Raw genomic sequence first — 21,972 nt, 5'->3', positions numbered from 1 at the left:
GGGTTAGTAACAGTTTATAAATCTTAAATTATTTATTTTTTAGTACTAATAACAACAACAGAGATGCAGTATGCACAGCTAATCAGCAGCTCTATTCAGGGTATGCTAAACAGAAGTAGTGAAATAAATGCAGGGCTTAAATTCTCAGAATCCTGCATATTTAAAAAACACCTGAATTTTCCATCATTTATTAAAATGGATAACAACTTGTTTTGTATAGTTTTGTATTGTGCATTTTAAATGATGCACTAGTGTCAAACATAAGGCCTAGATTGTGGACTGATTCAGTAAAACTAATGGTGATTCCAACTGAATTAAATAATGACAAAATATTGCTGTGATTAGTATCATTCCCAGCAATAATAAACATTTCTGTTTTATCTGTGTTCAAAGGCACAGGCATTAGAGGTTTGCTAATTTGTTAACTTTAAAAAAAATATGCAATACTTGTTATTCATTTAAGCATTCAATACATATGCTTTAAGTTTTACCCCAACATTTATAGTCAATTTCAGAACATAACATAAACTAAATGGCAAATAACAGCATCTCTTTTGAATTTTTATCTACAATTTAAATCATAAGGATCCTTTCTTCTAATCTTTTTTGTGTTGTTCGGCCTGAATTTGAGTGAGGAGGAAGCGATTTTTAGATTGATTAAAAACATCAGTGCGCTGTATCAAGAGACTGCTTATGTTAAACAGGACAGTTCCATTGCTTTTCACAGTTTCTTTTTTCTTTTCATTTCCTTTGTTTACTGGAATCAGACACACACATGCCAATCCAAGTGTTAAAATGTGCAGCTGTGATAAAGAAAATTACGCCAAAAGCATTTTTTTTTCTGAAGCATTCACCCTCCTGCAGCTGTTTCAAAAAAATCAGAGACTTCGACGCACGGGTTTAAAGTTTAGTAAGCTGTTCTGACAGACAATTTATCACAATACTGTGTTAGCTACAGATAAATTCTTTTTATAGACAATAGTTCACAATGCTGTTTTTCCCTTCTTTGGAACAAAGCAGCTGTGTACCAGAAGAAGAAGTACAAGAAGTCGAAAAATGTTTAAATGACACCACAGAGATGAACAGTCTAACCCTGAAGGCATAATACTAGTTTGTATCTGGCTGCAACTGAAAATAAATGTGGATATGTTCTTATTTTCCCATTTTTTTTCAGCACAATCCTTCTGCAGTAAACAGTGCCATTCATATCCATTAGGAAATGCAGCAAATACACTTGAGTATTTCATTATTGGAAGTATCAACTGTGTTAACGTCAAAAATTAGTATTTAAATTGGCACTGTCTCTTTGCTGGACCGTGAATCTGGAGAACATACAATGCAGTTGAGTGTTTATGTCTCAGATTTTAAAACTGTAAGTTAATTAATTCAGTTTTTTGACTTAATGACTTAAAAATGTTCACATCCTTCTGCATCTGATTGTGCATTTTCCACTATGGGTTTTCAGACAGCACAGGGCATACGGTAGGAACCATACAAACACAAGGCTTGTTTACATAAACACACACACATACATACAGTAAATCTTCACACATGGAGGGACAGCTCCTAGCTGCCAATAAACCTTGTTCAGGATGTGCTGTGGGAAACTAGGCAACACACACTGTAGATAAGACAGTTACAGATTCAAGAGTCAAAATGATGCCCTGGAGCTGTTAGATTGCATTATTTACTGCTGCATCACCATGCAATTCTAGCGTAAAGATAAAGAAAGATATTTTAAGATATTTTGCATTTACAACAAGGCTAGGAAGGGCCTGGAGAAAAAACTTTTAGTTCATGTTGCTATTGGCTAATGAGGGCAATGAGTGCTGTCAACTCACATAAGTAGGGTTTAATAAAATTCAATTACAGCTTCATTCTCCAATAAAAAAATAAAAAAAATCAAGGATTCTAGACAGTAGATTTCTTGTATAGCCCACAGTGTCCTCAAAGATAAAACCCCGGTGGGTAGTTCACAGTATGAGCCAAGTAGGAAAAGGCAAATGTATAGAACAATGATGCTTTTCTTAAAGTTTTATTTATCATGAGAGCCTGGGGTTCCAGAAATTTCTGACACTTTGTTTCTAATTATAACCTTTAAAAGAGATAAACTTTCTAGAAGAATCAACTCCAGGTGAAGACAGGAGCTGTGACGGTACACCAGGAAACATCTCTTTGAAGATATCACTGTTATGCCCCAGTTATTAGAATATGAAGCTGCCCCACAGCTTTGCAGCGCAGATGCTTGCCACCCATCTTTTACTCTGGTCTGACTTGTCTTTTGGCAATTAGTATATAAGAGATGCTTCTATTATGTTTAAAGCAGCTAAACAGGATATACATAGATAACATCGAAAACAGAAAATATTCTTTTGTAAGGTTTGTGAGTTGTTTTTCAAGCTAGAAGGATTATCTTTAATCGCACTTCGATAAACATTTGACAGTTATTCACCTAAATTCTATTACTTTGGCTGGCAAAACAATAAGATGAAAACTGAGTTGAGATTAAAGAGCTACAAGTCGAAACCAGAGTATAGAAATCAAAACTAACCGGACTTCTTCACTAATTAAATTTGTATCTCAGGCAAAGGGGTTCTACGCTGCACTAAAATTTACTGAAAATCTTCACAACACAAATCAGGGTGGACGACCCTAGCAACTAATCAAGATCATTTGCAATTCAGTATTCATACATGATGGCTTCAAAAATGGTGATGTTACACACTTATAATAAAACAATAAATTCTTTCTCAAACAAAGATGAAAAGACAATTTCAAACTCATATGTATACAAATGCTTGAAAACCAAGCTTTCAAAATGTAAAAATATTGCTATCTGAAACAAAAAAATTCTAGCATTTTCAAAATTCTTATCATTATAGAATCACACTCTATAACATTATCTCTTTTTTCAGGGCTTCTCTATAAGGAGTATTCAGAACTAGGCAATGTGTTTTCTTCTCTTAGTCCATATATTGTCACATGTGCGAGATTGGTTTATTTCTTATAGAATCCAATGTAAAGGGCACATAGGAGAAGAAGATGAGTACTGCACAGTGGCTTAAATGGCCTTCAATTCCACTTAGTCAGGAAGAACTTGACAAACCAGAAGACCCCTGATGTCAAGTCTTTCAACCAGCACAGGAGTAAGACACTGTAGTGTAGCACCAGCCTGCATGTACATTTTCAATGATTCACTCCAGTAGAGCTACTACTATCATAAATAGGTTGTCTGTGGCACACTAAACCTTTGTGACATTCACGTCTTTTGTTTTATACAGCACATTTATACTGTACACTATATAGTATATATATATAAATATATATATATATATATGTTTGTTGTTACAACAATTACCTCTTTAATCAATATATACTGTATAATAGACCTACATTTAACCATACAAATCATAAAAAATGTCATACATTTTCTTCTTTAAACCAGAGCAATTTTTCTGCCAGGCTAAAAAGGCATACCACAATACAACAAGAGAGAAGCGTTACCAAAGTTAAAAAATAGGCCAAGGTCAAAACTAAAAGTTTGAAACTAATTACGAAACATCGAAACACAAAATCAAGGTGGAAGAAACGCGCAATATCCTAACTCTGTAGTAAGTATTTTGAATATCTAAAACACACAAACTTTTTTAAGAATTAAATCCAGATTAACAACATTGATAAATTTACCTCCTTAACGTGACCCTGTAGTTAGGATATAGCGGGTTGGATAATGGAGGGATGGATAATGGATGGATGGATAAATGCAATTTACATGGTGGAAACTAAAATTAAAGTTTTAAAGGACTTAATTAGTCTTTCTGATAATTCTCCTATTATACAGTATTATGAAACCAATTGTTCAGATGGATTTTACATGCCCTGGCATCCTAATTCACATCCCTCTTTAACATATCTTTCTGAAACCTGCTTAATCCCATTTAGGGTTGTTGGGGTTGGAGTCTATCCTGGTGGCACTGAATCCTGGATGTTGTGCTTCTCCTTGGTCCGGGTAGCCCACTTTTTGTACACACCCACCCTCTCAATCACATAGCGCCAGGGTGGAATCACTGATTAACCAAAGATGCAAATCTGTGGGTATGAGGGAGGAAAGCCAATCTCTCATTCCACAAATCTACTTTCTGTTAACTAAAAAACATCTTGATGGCAAACACAATGCAAACAGCATCTTATGCTTTACATTTCAGAGAAAGAGTATCAATTCATCCTTGACATCACTAGCCTAGGTGCTGAATTCAGTTTTGGACAATGGGGCCTAAGACCAATACATATTATTATGATATGCACCCTAGCTTTATAAAGATTTTGATGTACCCCACTGGAAGACAGTTGGTCAAGGTTGTAAATTCTAAATTCCATTTTAGTTGCATATAAGTTGCAGGAAATACTATGTAAATAAAAAAAATTCTTGAGTTATCACTATAAGTGAAATCTAAGGATGTCATTTATTTACACCAACTGGTGGAGGCTCACCATGTGAGCAGCAAGGCTCTCCATAGCAATTATTCTTAAGAGAGCAGCTCCTATTCTCAAATAAGTTCATTTACATGCACAGTAATCCCTCCTCAATCGCGGGGGTTGCGTTCCAGAACCCCCCGCGATAGATGAAAATCCGTGAAGTAGAAACCATATGTTTGTATGGTTATTTTTATATATTTTAAGCCCTTATAAACTCTCCCACACTGTTAACATTATTAGAGCCCTCTAGACATGAAATAACACCCTTTAGTCAAAAGTTTAAACTGTGCTCCATGACAAGACAGAGATGACAGTTCTTTCTCACAATTAAAAGAATGCAAACATATCTTCTCTTCAAAGGAGCGCCGTCAGGAGCAGAGAATGTCAGAGAGAGAGCGAGATAAAAGCAAACAATCAAAAAATCAATACGTGCTTTTAAGTATGCCGAAGCACCGCGATAAAGCGGCATTTTGTAGAGGAGCGTCCGTATCCTCTAGGCAAACAGCCTCTGTGCAAACAGCCCCTCTGCTCACACCCCCTCCGTCAGGCGCAGAGAATGTCAGAGAGAGAGACAGAGAAAAGCAAACATTCAAGCACCGCGTGGGAAGCATATCGTATATCATTTAGGAGTTTTAGTTAATATGTAATACATGCTCTGATTGGGTAGCTTCTAAGCCATCTGCCAATAGCGTCCCTTCTATGAAATCAACTGGGCAAACAAACTGAGGAAGCATGTACCATAAATTAAAAGACCCATTGTCCGAAATCCGCGAACCAGCAAAAATCCGTGATATATATTTAGATATGCTTACATTTAAAATCCGCGATAGAGTGAAGCCGCGAAAGTCGAAGCGCGATATAGCGAGGGATTACTGTAATACTGAAGCTAGTAAATATCACCAATGAGCATTCAGTTAAAAGGTATATTCTCCCCTCTGACATTACATAACATCTAAATAGTTAATCATTAAAAGTCTTGTCTAAACATTTGGTTTAGATAATAAGACTTAATACATCTAAGGTGTTATCACAGAACAAAGCTCAAAGTTAAATGGTATATGTGATCTCATTTCCTAATATAAAGTGTGCTGGTACAAATGAAGTCACAACATCATAGCTTAACAGGCAGGCAGTTTCAAGCATTTTTGTTTTCTTTTCCCCTATAATATCTGACATCAAATCAGTCCTTAAGTTATATAGCAAACTGTGATGTAAACCATAAGCAGCTATTGATATTATTACAATGTTTGAAGTGGATGGTAAAGGCTGGGAATGCTGTAATTCTACTTCTAAAATTTCAATTCAACGATTTCATCACTTATCGTACTTTCCCTTTACTTTACACCTTACCAGAGATATTATTGTTTATGCATTTTGCAATGGCTCCCTTTTTCATTTGTGTCAAATCTGGCAGTATATAAGAACATAATCAATCTTTAAAAAACAGATTACTCTTTTCATCATGGTATGGTTGCAGAAAATTCTTAAAGCCACAACAAGAAGATACTGCATATGAACAAGGTCATCATAAAGAACACTTGACAAAGGAACAGTTTGACTTTAAAAACAAAAAATTACTGACTACTAGTCCATAATGGTAAGCCGAGACAAAGCATATATAAGTCCCATCTATGAGACAATCACTAAATCTGTTAAATGAATGGAGTGACTGTACTGTCTCCATTAGTGGCTCAGGCTGAGCTCCATAGCAAACTTCACTAAGAAAGTGGATAAATATTCACACAAAAAGCCAAACACAGGCAAACAAATCTGTTCCAGCTTTTGAAGTGGTATTAACATTGTTAATAAAATCTCTGTGATTTGTTTACATTGTAAGTTCTTTTGGTATCAGCTTATAAAATAATTAAATATCTAAATCACTTTTCTGTTTGTATAGACTAATGAGGTTAAGCTTGAAATTTTGAATGAAATTTACAATTCCACACCAGTATAGTATATTTTATATGAATCTGGTAATGTTTCTGTATACTTTTTGCATGCTTTTGACATGTTTGTTTTTAGTGGGGGATGGCTTATGTGCATAACTTGCAGCCTCCCATGACTTCTATTTTTCCTCTAAATTATTGTTGTACTAAATGTAAATGAGAAGATGTTATTAGAAGTTGTGTTTAACATGATCTTGGTATTCTATCCTTTTTGTAATCACTATTACTAAAACCATAAGATGTTACAAGGCTCAAGTTGTGCAGCATTACAACTGTAATGCAAGTTTACAGTGAGGTAATTGTACTTATAAGTATAAACAGTTCTACCTGTTTCTGAACCACGAGGTTCCTGCAGGAGAGGTTCTGAAGTGTTTGTCGAATGGGAGAAGTTCAAGTAGACTGTGTAAATGGCTGAGGCAGTGTGTGCTAGAAACTGTAACCAGATAATTCTCTCCAGTCTTGACACAATCTGCTGTAGATCTTTCCAATCAGCTGCTGTAGAGCTGTGATTCCACACTCAGATAAAGTGGGTTAAAATATTCATTGGTGCACTGAGAGTAATAACGCTAAAGCAGCTGTAGCATTTGGAATAGTTTGGCCATTCCGTGCACTATTATATTGTTACAGGTTGATTACAATCAGATGCCTTAAACTAAAAAGAATATGCAGTTAATGTCAGTGTATTTTATAAAGCCGTGTCAGAGATGTGAATCTAAAAAATAAGGAGAAACCACACAGAAACAGTAGCATTTATTTAACTCTGGGTGCTGCCAGTTTGCAAAACCGAGCCAAAAACTTGCGTACGCTATGATTTGACCTGGCATTAGAATGTGTGTGGCTTTACGGCAAGTTTAGTTTTTATACATAGTAATGTGAATGTGTAAATGGGTGTACGCAACATTTTTGTGTGTATGCACCGTTTATACATGAGGCCCCTGATCTTTATCACAATTCCTTTATCACAAGTGGGACTTGTATCGAGAAAGTTGGAACAATTATGCTTCATAACCCAGTATGTAATCCAAAAATCAGAGTTTTGAGGAATAAGTTAATTGACATGCTAAAGATTTTTGAAAAAGTATCCAAAAACTTGTTCACATACCAAGTGTTGCATTAATGTCATCATGGCACACAAGTTCAAGCACCGTATTTTATTTTGTCACTTGCCTAAAAACAAGATGGTGTCTTGGTAAGTGCAAAACGTAGAAAATTGAAATCTCAATTCTAAAACCAAAACAAATGTAATAAACAAGAGTGAAAATTCTATGTGCCCCAAGACCCTCTTGGAAAATTAATAGTCCAAAAGAAAAAATTATTACAGCTTGGAAAAATTCACAAGATGCTAACATTCATGACACTTTATTGTTTCTCAATGGAAATATTTTGCTAACTAAATGGCCCTTTATCATATATGTGTGCTCAGCAGGCAGCACAAAGACACCCAGTGATGCTGAAGAGATATTGAGTTGTGTTTTGTTTCAGCCATCAGAGGCTGAGAATTAGCTGCAGAGTCAATACAAAGTCAATCAGGTGTGAGGAAGAGCAGATGATCTGCAATAAATGTTTAAGAGTGTCTTATAGTTCAGGGTAGAATCAACTGTATTTTCCTTTCATGGTTAAACAGCATCTGTGAAGGCTAATTCTTTTCGTATAGACATGTTAGGTAAGATAACTATTTTTAAAACAGCTGTAAAATTTGTGGAGGTAACACATACTCCATGAACTTATTGAATTTTCACTTTAATTTTGGTGGAGTTTTGAAAACAGTGCTGTAATGCTTAGTGAAGGAGATACAGTATCTATTCTGCTGGACTTTTAGCAGGAGGTGCGCATAACACATGGAGACACCTCATTAGGACTTACAAAAGATGTTTAGAGTGATGTTTAGGTCCCTATGATTGTCAATAAAGATTTCTAAATGTCTTTCAGGTCAACAGTACTGATAATAGGTACCTCCACAGAAACAACATAAGTTCCTGACATAATCTGTCAGAGACAGATAGCCATGTTTCTCTTGTTAGAACAATGCATTATAACATCTACTGATTGGACAGCCCAGACAAATGCTGATTATCCAGGGCTTGCCTTCTCACCTAACTACTTTAATTGCATCAAGAAGACAAATCTAGTGAATGACTGTCATGGGTGGCCTGGCACCAAATGCTGTGGCAATGGATGGTGTAATGCCAGTGCAGAAAGACAGTCACCACTATTGAACAGCATGCAAGTGTGCTACAGTGGGAAGCAAAAGTTTGGGCAACCTTGTTAATAGTCATTATTTTCCTGTATAAATCGATGGTTGTTACGATAAAAAATGTCAGTTAAATATATCATATAGGAGACACACACAGTGATATTTGAGAAGTGAAATGAAGTTTATTGGATTTACAGAAAGTGTGCAATAATTGTTCAAACAAAATCAGGCAGGTGCATAAATTTGGGCACCGTTGTCATTTTATTGATTCCAAAACTTTTAGAACTAATTATTGGAACTCAAATTGGCTTGGTAAGCTCAGTGACCCCTGACCTACATACACAGGTGAATCCTATAATGAGAAAGAGTATTTAAGGGGGTCAATTGTAAGTTTCCCCCCTCCTTTAATTTTTCTAAAGAGTAGCAACATGGGGTCACAAAACAACTCTCAAATGACCTGAAGACAAAGATTGTTCACCATCATGGTTTAGGGGAAGGATACAGAAAGCTGTCCCAGAGATTTAAGCTGTCTGTTTCCACAGTTAGGAACATATTGAGGAAATGGAAGACCACAGGCTCAGTTCAAGTTAAGGCTCGAAGTGGCAGACCAAGAAAGATTTCGGATAGACAGAAGTGACGAATGGTGAGAACAGTCAGAGTCAACCCACAGACCAGCACCAAAGACCTACAACATCATCTTGCAGCAGATGGAGTCACTGTGCATCGTTCAACCATTCGGCGCACTTTACACAAGGAGATGCTGTATGCGAGAGTGATGCAGAGGAAGCCTTTTATCCGTCCACAGCACAAACAGAGCTGCTTGAGGTATGCTCAAGCACTTTTGGACAAGCCAGCTTCATTTTGGAATAAGGTGCTGTGGACTGATGAAACTAAAATTGAGTTATTTGGGCATAACAAGGGGCGTTATGCATGGAGGAAAAAGAACACAGCATTCCAAGAAAAACACCTGCTACCTACAGTAAAATATGGTGGTGGTTCCATCATGCTGTGGGGCTGTGTGGCCAGTGCAGGGACTGGGAATCTTGTCAAAGTTGAGGGACGCATGGATTCCACTCAGTATCAGCAGATTCTGGAGACCAATGTCCAGGAATCAGTGACAAAGCTGAAGCTGCGCCGGGCTGGATCTTTCAACAAGACAACGACCCGAAACACTGCTCAAAATCCACTAAGGCATTCATGCAGAGGAACAAGTACAACGTTCTGGAATGGCCATCTCAGTCCCCTGACCTGAATATAATTGAAAATCTGTGGTGTGAGTTAAAGAGAGCTGTCCATGCTCGGAAGCCATCAAACCTGAATGAACTAGAGATGTTTTGTAAAGAGGAATGGTCCACAATACCTTCAACCACAATCCAGACTCTCATTGGAACCTACAGGAAGCGTTTAGAGGCTGTAATTTCTGCAAAAGGCGGATCTACTAAATATTGATTTCATTTCTTTTTTGTGGTGCCCAAATGTATGCACCTGCCTGATTTTGTTTGAACAATTATTGCACACTTTCTGTAAATCCAATAAACTTCACTTCACTTCTCAAATATCACTGTGTGTGTCTCCTATATGATATATTTAACTGACATTTTTTATCGTAACAACCAACGATTTATACAGGAAAATAATGACTATTAACAAGGTTGCCCAAACTTTTGCATCCCACTGTAAGTGCCCAGGAAGGGTGTTAGGCAGAGACACCTATACAAAACAGAAAATGGCAGACTGGGCAAAGATATCTGGGGTGGAAGACACCCAAAAATTGGAATGGATATCTGATCAATATCTAATACAGTTAATGAGGCCAGGGAGGGAACACCAAAAGTGGCAACAATAACATCTACTACATGGCACATGGAATCAGGTTAAGGACCCCAGTAGGGGGTTCAAAAGTGCTCTTTAGCCAGGGCTTAATTAAGTGGTGTGTTGGATGCTGGGAAAGGGCAAAGACTTGACTAGTGGGGAAAAACAATTAATGTCAGAGAGTAAGAAAACGAGAGAGTGGTTTACACTGTATTTTGCAGTGAGCAACAACAACAACATTTATTTATATAGCACATTTTCATACAAATAATGTAGCTCAAAGTGCTTTACATGATAAAGAAAAGAGAAATAAAAGACAAAGTAAGAATTAAAATAAGACAACACTCATTAACATAGAATAATAGTAAGGTTCGATGGCCAGGGAGGACAGAAAAAAAAAACTCCAGACAGCTGGAGAGAAAAAAATAAAATCTGCAGGGGTTCCAGACCATGAGACTGCCCAGCCCCCTCTGGGCATTGTACCTAACATAAATGAAACAGTCCTCATTGTATTTAGGGTTCTCATGGAAGGACTTGATGATGATGGTCATGTGGACTTCTGGCTTTAAATCCATCAATGTAGGAACATCACGACGCTTTGATTAGGTGGTGATGGAGCAGATTGCCACCACAGAAAACCAGGAAAAGATACAGAAGAGATAGTAGGGGTCAGTACGGATTTTAAAGCCACCATGAATAGTTATTATAATGAATTGAATATACAGAGTATCAGAATTAGATGAAGGTGAAGTTATCAGAAAGCCATGTTAAAGTAGCAAATGGCCAACTCACCCTACCAGACCTAAAGGGTTCCAGACCTGTGCAGTGTGAGGCAGTGAGTGTTGCTTTCTGTTTTTTTGTTTTTTTTCTGTTTCTCCCTTTTTTGGGCTTGTGGTAATTTTATAGTAAATTTGCAGTTTGGGTATACTTTGGGCATCCTTGGCATCATTCTAGGTAAAGAGGGCAGTTATGAGATTTCCCCTTTTGTGTTGATGTAGATGTACTTGTAATGTGTTATGTTTTTTGGGCATGTGGTGGGTGCGGCAAAATTCTATCAGCGTATGCTCCAAACCTACACTCATATTGATGTATAGAGCACTGGTCTTAAAACTGAAAAGGGTCTATAAAGAATACATGGAAGTAAATAAATAATATATGCACATTTCTAATTTTAAAACAGAATGAGACTAAAAGCTGAAGAAATGTCAATCATACTTACAAACACCCTACATTTTTAAAAACATATTTGGTATTCATTTGAACATTGACAATCCCTAAATTTGAAGCATTTAATACAAGTTCAGAAAACAGATTGTGGATGAAAAAGGAGTTATACACATAAAATAAATTAGCTGTGTATAAGAAAAATTAAGTTAGTGAGATAAACTCTCCACAAGCTGTAAAAAGCAACACCTAAAATACCTGTTATCAACGTTTATACTGTTCAGCATCTAAAAGTTTCTGACACTGACTTTCTTACTGTCTCAAAGCCCTGCTTCTCAGTTCTTGATAAATGTTTTTTTCCTTTAAGGCTCATAGTATGCAGCACTCTTTTACTAATTGGATCCATTAAACTTCATTCATTAGAATGTTGAAATCGCCTAGAAAGCCATTTCTTGTTGTACATTTGATTCCTCATTATTAAATTTAGTTATTTCAAATTTCACCCTATAATGTTCCTCTCAGCAATTCTAACTCTCTTTTTGCTGCCCACAAACCTCTGTATTTATTTACCTTTCACCTTTATATGCAAACATAGAGTTGGGACTCATGGAAGTTTTTACAAAATTTCAGAGGAAATAAATGTTACACTTCTATTTTGTGGCAAATAAATGATTGCGACAACTTGTGTTGTATTCTTGCTGGTATTGTAAAGTACTTTGTGATAGTGCTCATCATAAGAGGTGATATACAGAGATGGTCACATAATTAACACAATCAAGTTAAAGAGTGCAAACTGTTGTTATGAAATAAAATATATTTTCAATTTGATCTGTTAATTTCTTCTATTTTCTTAACTCACACAATGATATAAATGTTATGCTAACTGGCATCTCTGAAATGACCTGGAGTGGCTGGGTATATACATTTGAATGTACTGTGGTGGACTGGAACATGATCCATGGCAAGTTCCAGCCATGTACAAAGTGCAGTCATGATAAACACTTGTTACCCTGAATTAGATAAGTGGGTTGGAAAATGGATGTGGGGTGGATGGACTTTTGGAAATGTTATGCAATAACTAGGGTATATGTGTTTTTTACTGTTATTGGTGAATTATTATTCATGGCTTTATGCCTTTTCTGTTATTTTGGTAATTATTCATTGTCTTTTTTAAATGAGCCTCCATCCCATGTTTTTTTTGTGGGTAGAGCCCCAGGAAGTGGAGCCATTCTGATGTCACCGCTGCTGAGTCCTCCCTCTGCCTTTAACTCAAGCTTAGAGCAAGAGAACCAGCCAGGGGTTCGTTGCAATTATTGGGAGTCTTTTGGTTTTTTAAATATTGCTATTTTTTCCTGTTAAACTTACTGGATTTATTATCTTTATGTTTCTGTGTTGGGATTAGTTTCTGAGTCACTTATTGGGACTTGTTTGCTGTGGGTTGCCTTTTAAGGCAAATCCTTTTGCCAGTTAAACTGCATTGTGTGCATTGTATGCATAATGTCTTTGCATTACTTTCTATTGTGACTCTATAGCCTCACCGTAATGCTGATACATGGTGGTTTAGATGGATATGGGGCAGGACTATCAATAAGTTTTAAGTGTGAACCACGGTGAACAATATATCAGCAAGTTTACCACGGGGGAATAAAAAAAGAAAAAGGACTTTTCTTTTTTTTAAGATTTTTGGTCTTACCCTCCAGTTGTTTAGTTTATTTTCTAGATGTTTTACCGTATGTTTCGATTGCAAGTTTTGCGCGTAACATACAATTTTTACCGATCAGGTTTTTTTTTTTTTCAAGGGCACAGGTGCCTGGGAAGATCAAACGACAGCTATAGGGGGAGTCCAAGTTGTGTTAGTAGTGTATGTGTACCGTAATGTTTAAGTTTGTTTATTAGTAACCTCGAGGTTAGATATATTGTTTTGTTGTTTATTGTTTTATTATGTATATGTTGTTGTCAGCTATTTTTGTATTTGCAGTGTACGATTTCCCCAGCAGGACTTAAATGGTTTCTCCCTATGATTAGGTAAGCTGATCCTGGCAATGGAAAAGGCTTTATAAGTACTGTTGTGGCCGCAAAAGAGGAAAAAAGAAAAGGGAGAAGGAAAGTATCGCTTGGAGAGAATTAAGAGGGGTAGGTAGTGTGAGGCACATCAGCCTAAGAGGTGCCTAGTGGTTGAGCTGTTGGTTGCTGTAATGGAGTGTGTTAAGCTCCTGAGGACCAAAAAAAATGACTCCTGAAATTTTTATTTTTGGAGGAATTGTACTGGTGACCTGGACTGAAATATAGTTCAGTTTTGTATTATTTTAAGGGTGCCCTGGACTTTTCATGGACTGGAATTGATTATATATATATATATATATATATATATATATATATATATATATATATATTAGGGTAAGAGCCTTGATGTTTCCCAATTTCTATTTTTTGTCTTTTTTTTTCATCAACAACTATAATTTTTTTTTTACTCTATTGTGGAATAAATAAATCACCTTATGTTTTGAATGTCTGCCTCTATTGTGTCTCTCTTGTTACTCTCTCAGTCCTGGTCGGTCCCAAACTACTAGCAGGCCATCTGCTTTAGTAGACGGCTTGTGACATCTATTTTTCTTGATAAATTTTTACTTATAAAGATTCTTTTTTTTACATGTTTTTATGTATAAGAAAGTTTACAGTCATTTAACCACCTCTCCACCTCACCACCCAGTCCCATCTTTTGGGGCTTTTGCTTTATTTTGAACTGTTAAGCCTGTTTTTCCCAATTTGGGCCTTGCTAAGTTAAAGCCTGCAAGTAGTTTTTGGGGCAAGCTGGTCTATTGTAAGTCTCTTCTGGATTGGCCAGTTATGTTCCTGGCCTGTTTATGGTTATTTTTGGAGGCTTCAACTGTCATGTTTGTGACTTCATCATACAATAGGAATGTCTTCAGTTTTAGAGACATTATATTTAAACAAGTTTTTATTCTAAATGGACTTTGTTACAATCAAGTGTTACTTGGTATGGGAAACCATATGACCTCCTGCTGCCGAAAAATGCGTGATTTGATGGCTGATCATTGTTGTCTGCTTCTCTGTTAACAGTTATCAGAATCTTTTGTGGGAGGCAAAGATTTTTCTTAATTTGTCTTATGGAGGTCAATGTGTTTACTTCTACTCAAACTTCAGTCCAGTATTCACAGCTAATGCCAGGAAAGCCATACAACATGCTATGACAAGAGTTTCTATGTCTGGGTTAACCCCACTCCATATCTACCCTGCTCATCTTGAGCTGTCTCACAAATGTGCAAGCGTCACTTTGGATGATACAAAACAGCCCATAGAAACTATTGACAACTTTAAACATATAGTACTTGCACTTTTACACATGTGAACTCTGCAATTGCTTATTTCTTCTAAGGGCTCTCAGGCCTAAACATTTGCTTTATGCCATTCCACTCTGGTTCTCAAATTTGAATTTTATTTTTTCCCTCTGTGGGTTTTGTTTTTTTCCTGAGTTTCCTCTGCCTCTCTTCCTCTTTCCAACAGAGACTTTGGATACAGTTGCCACAAACTTAGGCTTAGTCTATCCCAGAATTTTTCTAAATCTTTGTGCACTGAACTAATGTTAGAATTTTTTTGGAAAGGGTTTGGTGTTGATGACTCCAGTACTTCAAATTGGCAGTTCTAAAAGTGACTTGTACAGAGTTGTGTGGACTGTAACAGTGACTTGTGATCCTCTGAGCCATTTAAATGTCAACTCTTGTGAGGAGCATGTTGGGTGAATGCAAATTGGAGGTTGCTCTTACTTTGTTATGTTTTTAAAGGTTCGTTGTTGGCTTAAATTACTCTCTATTCATATATGTTGTGCCCTTTGTTTAATCTAAATGAGTTTTTGGCAGCTCTGGTGGACAATCTGGAGTACTACATTGAAAATAATGAAGCACAGTAATCCCTTGCTATATCGCACTTAGACTTTCGTAGCTTCACTCTATCGAGAATTTTATATGTAAGCATATCTAAATATATAACGCAGATTTTTCGCTGCATCGTGGGTTTCTGTGGACAATGGGTCTTTTTACTTCTACATGCTTCCTCAGTTAGTTTGCCCAGTTGATTTCATACAAGGGATGCTATCGGCGGATGGCTGAGAAGCTACCCAATCACAGCACGCAATTAAGTTCCTGTGTGCTGATTGACTCAGCGACGGAGTGCCGAATTCGATTGCGCTGCATTAACCAGGAAGTCTCGTCTCGCTCATTCAGCATCAACGTGTTTCGTTGTGTAAAGAGTTAACTTTTGTCCTCTTTTGTGTTTATCTTTGTGCATAGTCAAGCCCTTCGTTATAGCTCCAAAACAATCTGTCTATCATGGCTGTACCATATGTGATATCGGAGACGCTCGATATCTTTAAAATAATATTTAGGTTTTACTGTATATAAACAGTGTGTTTACATACATTATTTCAACGGATCTTACCTAATATCTAAGAGAATACAAAGGGTTTATGCTGTATAACTGTGCGGGAAATGTTTATAAGAGTGTGGGAGAGTTTATAAGGGCTTAAAATATATAAAAATAACCATATGAACATATGGTTTTTACTTTGTGGATTTTCACCTTTCGCAGGGGGTTCTGGAACGTAACCCCCACGATAAAGGAGAGATCACTATATTTCAGTTTTTTCTTCATTAAAGCATTGTGCCTCAGTTCAATAAAATCCACTTTAATTTGTGATTACTGCATTTATGACAGCAACGACTGTAAGTCAGTTTTATTTTTTACATTTTTCTAGTTATACCCTAGAAGATTATTTTGCAGTTTACAAATTTTAAAACACTTCTAACAGTTTGTGGAAAGTATCAGAAGCATAACATTTGTGCATTACTGTGAAATGTACAGGTAGTAATTGCTTTTCCTTTTGCAGATTCATATTTCTGTTGATGATACAAATTAAATAAAGAGCTAAGATGCCATTACCTGACTCTTGTATCTTTCATGAATGAATTTTGTCTAACTGTATATCTATATAATGCAGCATGCACACATGTAGGGAGGGTAAAACAAAAACTTTATCACAACAAAAAAAAACTGTTTTTGTGGTAAACAGACATGCTTTTTGTGTGCATTAAATTTTATAATATGAGAATCAAACATAATTTTCAGTGTAATATAATTACAATATTTAAAAAGTAATCAATTTCATATATCACAGAAACAACAGAGATTTTTTATCATAAACCACACTAAAACTCCCACCCTCACCCAAAATAGAAATCAAAATGGTAATAAAGAAGAGACCCATTGTGTTAAGCAACCGGTTATTAAATAAAACAATAGGAGTTTGGCACAGACACGGGCAGGAGCTCCGCAGATGTATTTTTAGAATTACATTAATAAAATCTTGCCAGAGTCTAAAGAGGTTCTGTGCAGTTCTGCACAAAGAAGTTTAGTTTTTTTTTCCATTTTAGATGAGATAAATATAATTTCCCATTGTGTTATGAAGAGCACATTAGAATGTTTCCAAAAGAGCAGAAATACTTGATCTGCTTACAATAAAGTGTAGAAAATAACAATATATCACCAAATAGTATAAGCTCATCTGAAATAACTCCAAAGGATTTCCAATGATCATAAATCTTATACTACCTGATAGATAAGAAAAGACTTTTATGCTTCCGCAAAACAGATGCAGATATACTAATTATTAATCTATGTTTAGTCTTTCTGGAAACTCTCTATTTCCACAATCTTCATTTCCCATATGTTTAGTTTAATTCATAGGAAAGTGTTTAAGGAGGACAACTTCACCACTACACAGATGTGAAAATGGTTACCTTTCTTTTTATTATTGTTATTTTTTTTATTATATTGAATTTATTAAAATCAAATAACACTCCATACACATAACTGAAGTTTTACAAAAAGAAGAAAAAAAAAAAAAGAAAATGGTTTGAAACAAATCAACCCCCACCCCTGAGAAAGAGAGCTAGGCCAGCAGTGTCAAACTTTATGCTAGTAAAGACAAATAAATGGATAAAATAATAAATGAATAAAGATAAATGGAGTAAAAGAGGGGAGAGAACCTGCTTTCTTAATTTAAATGCTTATTCTAAAATGTTATTGATTAGATCCTGCCAGATTTTGAAAAAGGTTTGTACATATCCTCTGAGAATTTCATTTTTTCGGGTTTCAAATAGTATATAACATCAGTTACCCACTCACTTAAAATAGGTGAGTTAGGCTTCTCCCAATTGAGCAAGATAAGTATACGTGCTGTGGCAGTAGGGGGCAGTAGTGCACCCTCGAACCCTCAAGTACTCGAGACCAGGTAACAGTCCAAGACTCTTTTTATTTTCTAATTTCCACACTCTTCACAACTCTCTTTATCTAATAATAAACACACACTAATCTCTCCTCCTCGCCCAGACACTTTGCTCCTCTCCCACCCAGCACAGCTCAGTGTCTGGACTGAGGCAGCGTCCTTTATAGCCCCTGACCGGAGGTGTTCCTGTCCCAGCAGCCACAGTTCCTTATTCCTTCGGGTCAGGGCAATCATATTACTTCAACCCGGAGCCGCCATACCTTCCTGTCACGTGACCGTGGCGTACTCCCGGTCATAAGGCACAACAGAGCCCATAAGTCCCCCACAGCGACTCTATAGTGAAGTAATTTACCTATAGTGAAGTAATTTACAATTACAGTTTGTTTGTCCTTCTCCACTTTAAGCCTATCTGGAGGTATACCAGACACAGCTGTTAGTGAATCTGGAGTGACTGTGACACCAAGGCTGTCTGAAAGGCATTTAAAGATTTTGGTCCAGAATTATTTTAATTTGGTTCAGGCCCAAAACACAGGGCCCAATGAGGCTGGAGCTTTTGCAGGTTGGATCTTGTCCTGAAAACATTTTGGATAATTCTAAGTGAGATAAATGTGCTTGATAAAAGATTTTAAGTTGAATGATTGAATGCTTTGCAGGTATGGAGGTAAAGTGTATTCTGTGCATGGCTGCCTTCCACTCCTTTTGTGAAATGTTGAATAAGAGATCCTTTTCCTACTATACTCTGGGATCTTTGAAAGGAAGTGACTTTAAAATGTTTTTTATATATTATAGAAATGCTGTCTGAGTCTTCAAGACTGATCAGTATTAGAAATAGTTGGGAGGTGAGGAAAATTGGGTAGGTTCTGTTCAGCAAAGTTTCTGATTTGGAAAAAGTGGAAAAAGTGTGTTGATGGGAAGCTAAATTTGAGTGAAACTGTTTGTAGGAATCAAAGACATTATCTACAGTATATACAAATCTCTAAATGATTTAATCCCATACATTTTCCCAACTTTAAAAATGTAAGTTTGAGAGGGTGGAAAAAGGTGGTTATTATGTGGAAGTGCCACAGATAAAAGTTTTTCTCTATTGAAGTGCTTCCTTTCATTGCTTCTATATTCTGAGTTGATGAAGGACAATTAGGTTGTTAGTATATTGATGATAACTTGTATTTACTGTATGTAGCTCAGAATATAGCATTAATGTCTCTTCATTGTAGGCTTAAGTTTTTCACTTCTTAGCGCGGACATTTCTGTGGTTTTTTGAATTGTACATGTTGTCTTCACTTTATTTCACTTGTCCACTGCTTTCCCCTCACTCTTCCTGCAATAACTTTTTACCTTTTACAGCATCTTTAAAATATAATCTTCTTCTGGGATCATTTCAAAAATACCATATTAGATTTAATATGCCAATCTAACAGAACCAGTTTTGGACAGGGCACCAGTTTGTCTCTGGACACACATATGCAAAGACTGTTTATGGCTTAATGTGCATGTCTGTGGATTGTGTGAGAAAAATGGAATACCTTACAAAAACTAAACAAGATGGGGAAAACATGCAAATTCCACACAAGCACTGTCTGGACTGGAATTTTAGTACATGACTATAGAGTAGTAGTATTGCCAATCACGGAGCCACAATGTCCACCAAAAGACTATCAGGAAAATACGTAAAGGGAACAAAATTCACTTTTTTTTTAACTACTGCATTCCAAACAAAATCATAGTTTTGAATTCATGAGTTTCATATGGGGCGGCACGGTGGCGCAGTGGTAGCGCTGCTGCCTCGCAGTTAGGAGACCCGGGTTCGCTTCCCGGGTCCTCCCTGCGTGGAGTTTGCATGTTCTCCCCGTGTCTGCGTGGGTTTCCTCCCACAATCCAAAGACATGCAGGTTAGGTGGATTGGCGATTCTAAATTGGCCCTAGTGTGTGCTTGGTGTGTGGGTGTGTTTGTGTGTGTCCTGCGGTGGGTTGGCACCCTGCCCAGGGTTGGTTCCTGCCTTGTGCCCTGTGTTGGCTGGGATTGGCTCCAGCAGACCCCCGTGACCCTGTATTCGGATTCAGCGGGTTAGAAAATGGATGGATGGAGTTTCATATGTAAGGAAGAATATCTAATGTGTTCATCAGCTTCAGGGGAATGCAGGCTGGCATGAAGTAAGAAGAAATATTGTGTAAATGCAGGGGCAATACAGAGAGTTAACTTCTTTTCTTACACCATATACCTGTCTGACACTACTGACATATTCACATTTTATTTTGCAGGAAAGAAAATAGGTTAAAGCAATAAGTGCTTTGGCTAAGAAAATACCCAAATAGTCACTTTCATTTTAAATTCTTTCTACTATAGTGCAACCACCTTCCTATTTATATGAGGAGCCACAGTTTTACTTTCCAACTTAGGTATTGTTATTACTTAATAAGTTATACAATTAATGTTATAATCTTTATAGAAAAATTAAACAATTGTTTTGTTTTAATTACTGTTATTTAATTGTTTGTCTTGTGGCCATGGGGGGCTTTTAGAGGACAAAAACCCCAAACCTTTGACACAATTGCTGCAAACAAAGTCCTAGGTTAAATTAAATTTCTTTATTAAACAAAAACCTTATTTCAAGGCTCTTTTAATGACCAATAACAATAGTTATTTTCTTATTATTCTTTTTTTAATACCCAATGATTCTTTTCTTTTCTTTTATTTAACTCCTCCACTCCTTCCTTGCTGATCTTAGCCTGACTGCTCTCTTGACTCTGACTCTATAGGTGAAGTGGAGGGTTTTCTTTTAACACCCGACCCAATCATTCACCTAGAGAAAGCACTTCCAGGCAGGGCAAGACCCCAGGCATCCTTGTATAGTCAATATCTGACAGCACCCAAATCTGGCCACCACATAATCTGACTGGGCAGCTGCATGGGACCACAAATCCCATGCAGCCCTGTGGGCATCCATATTGGGGCATGCCAGACAGGATGCTGCCGTCTACTGTATGGGAGACGCTCTTCTCATAGCAGGCAGTCACCCACTGCCCTGTCCTTTCTGCCACACAGGCCCAGCCAAGGTGGCCACATCCTGGCACAGAAGGGGAATATTGTAGGTTTGGCACTGACCTTCCTTTATAATGGCATCCTAAACAGACAAGGGAGCAGGATCCATCCTGACTGGGATGCTGGTTCATCCCTCAGAATCTCAACTAAAACTAAAAAGGGAGCCTTTTGTATACATTGACTGTTCCTCATGTGAAATATTAAGTAATATTTTGCCTGTTACAGATTAAACATATATGTTTTTTTCAATTTAAAATTGCTTAGTCACATATTTTAATGTCCCAGACATTGGAGGAAAAGGCTAAAACACAGATGCATTTACAGAGCAAAGCGTCTACATGGGGGGCTAGATGATGGGGACTGGGGTTCATAGACATTACTGTAGGTATCTGTATTATTAGAGGAGAGAGCACCAGTGGTTGTATTTCAATAATGTTGTAAAAACTTATACAAAGTCGATTCATTCAATGTTGATTTAAAATGACTACAAATCATGAAGCTGTACTGGCATCAAGGCCTAAAATTTTAACTGTGTCATCATAAAATGGACATGAATGAATGTCTACCAACAAGAAATGTTACTAACACTGTCATCAGTCATTCCCTTGCTACCATATTTGGACAACAATTCAGCATGCAATGAAAAATCGCACTTCATTGTGTTTCATTATTGCTTATCTCTGTCACACAAAGTAACAAAATGCAAGTGTACAACAGAGGTGGCTTTTCTCAAAAGTATAAGGTTTTGCTTTGATAACAGTGTCATCAGTTCATTTCATATTTTTTGTCACATGTACAAAATGCACCGTAATTCCTTTTTGCATACTTGACTGAAAAGCACCATGTTACGACTGTCCTTGTCCAGCATTCTCAATCTCACATACTATATTAGGTTTATGTAAAATATAACATCATAAAATGTAAGAGGTATTGGTTAGTGAAACAGCCATATTTCCTTTTGCACACATTTTGGCAAAATTGATGCTAAACTAAAGTTTTGATTGCATGGAGTTTTGAAACCACAAAACTCACCTTTGGT

Source organism: Polypterus senegalus, chromosome 5, assembly GCF_016835505.1.
Source record: "Polypterus senegalus isolate Bchr_013 chromosome 5, ASM1683550v1, whole genome shotgun sequence".
In the NCBI taxonomy this organism is placed as follows: Eukaryota; Metazoa; Chordata; class Cladistia; order Polypteriformes; family Polypteridae; genus Polypterus; species Polypterus senegalus.
Note: the sequence above shows the minus strand (reverse complement) of the source record.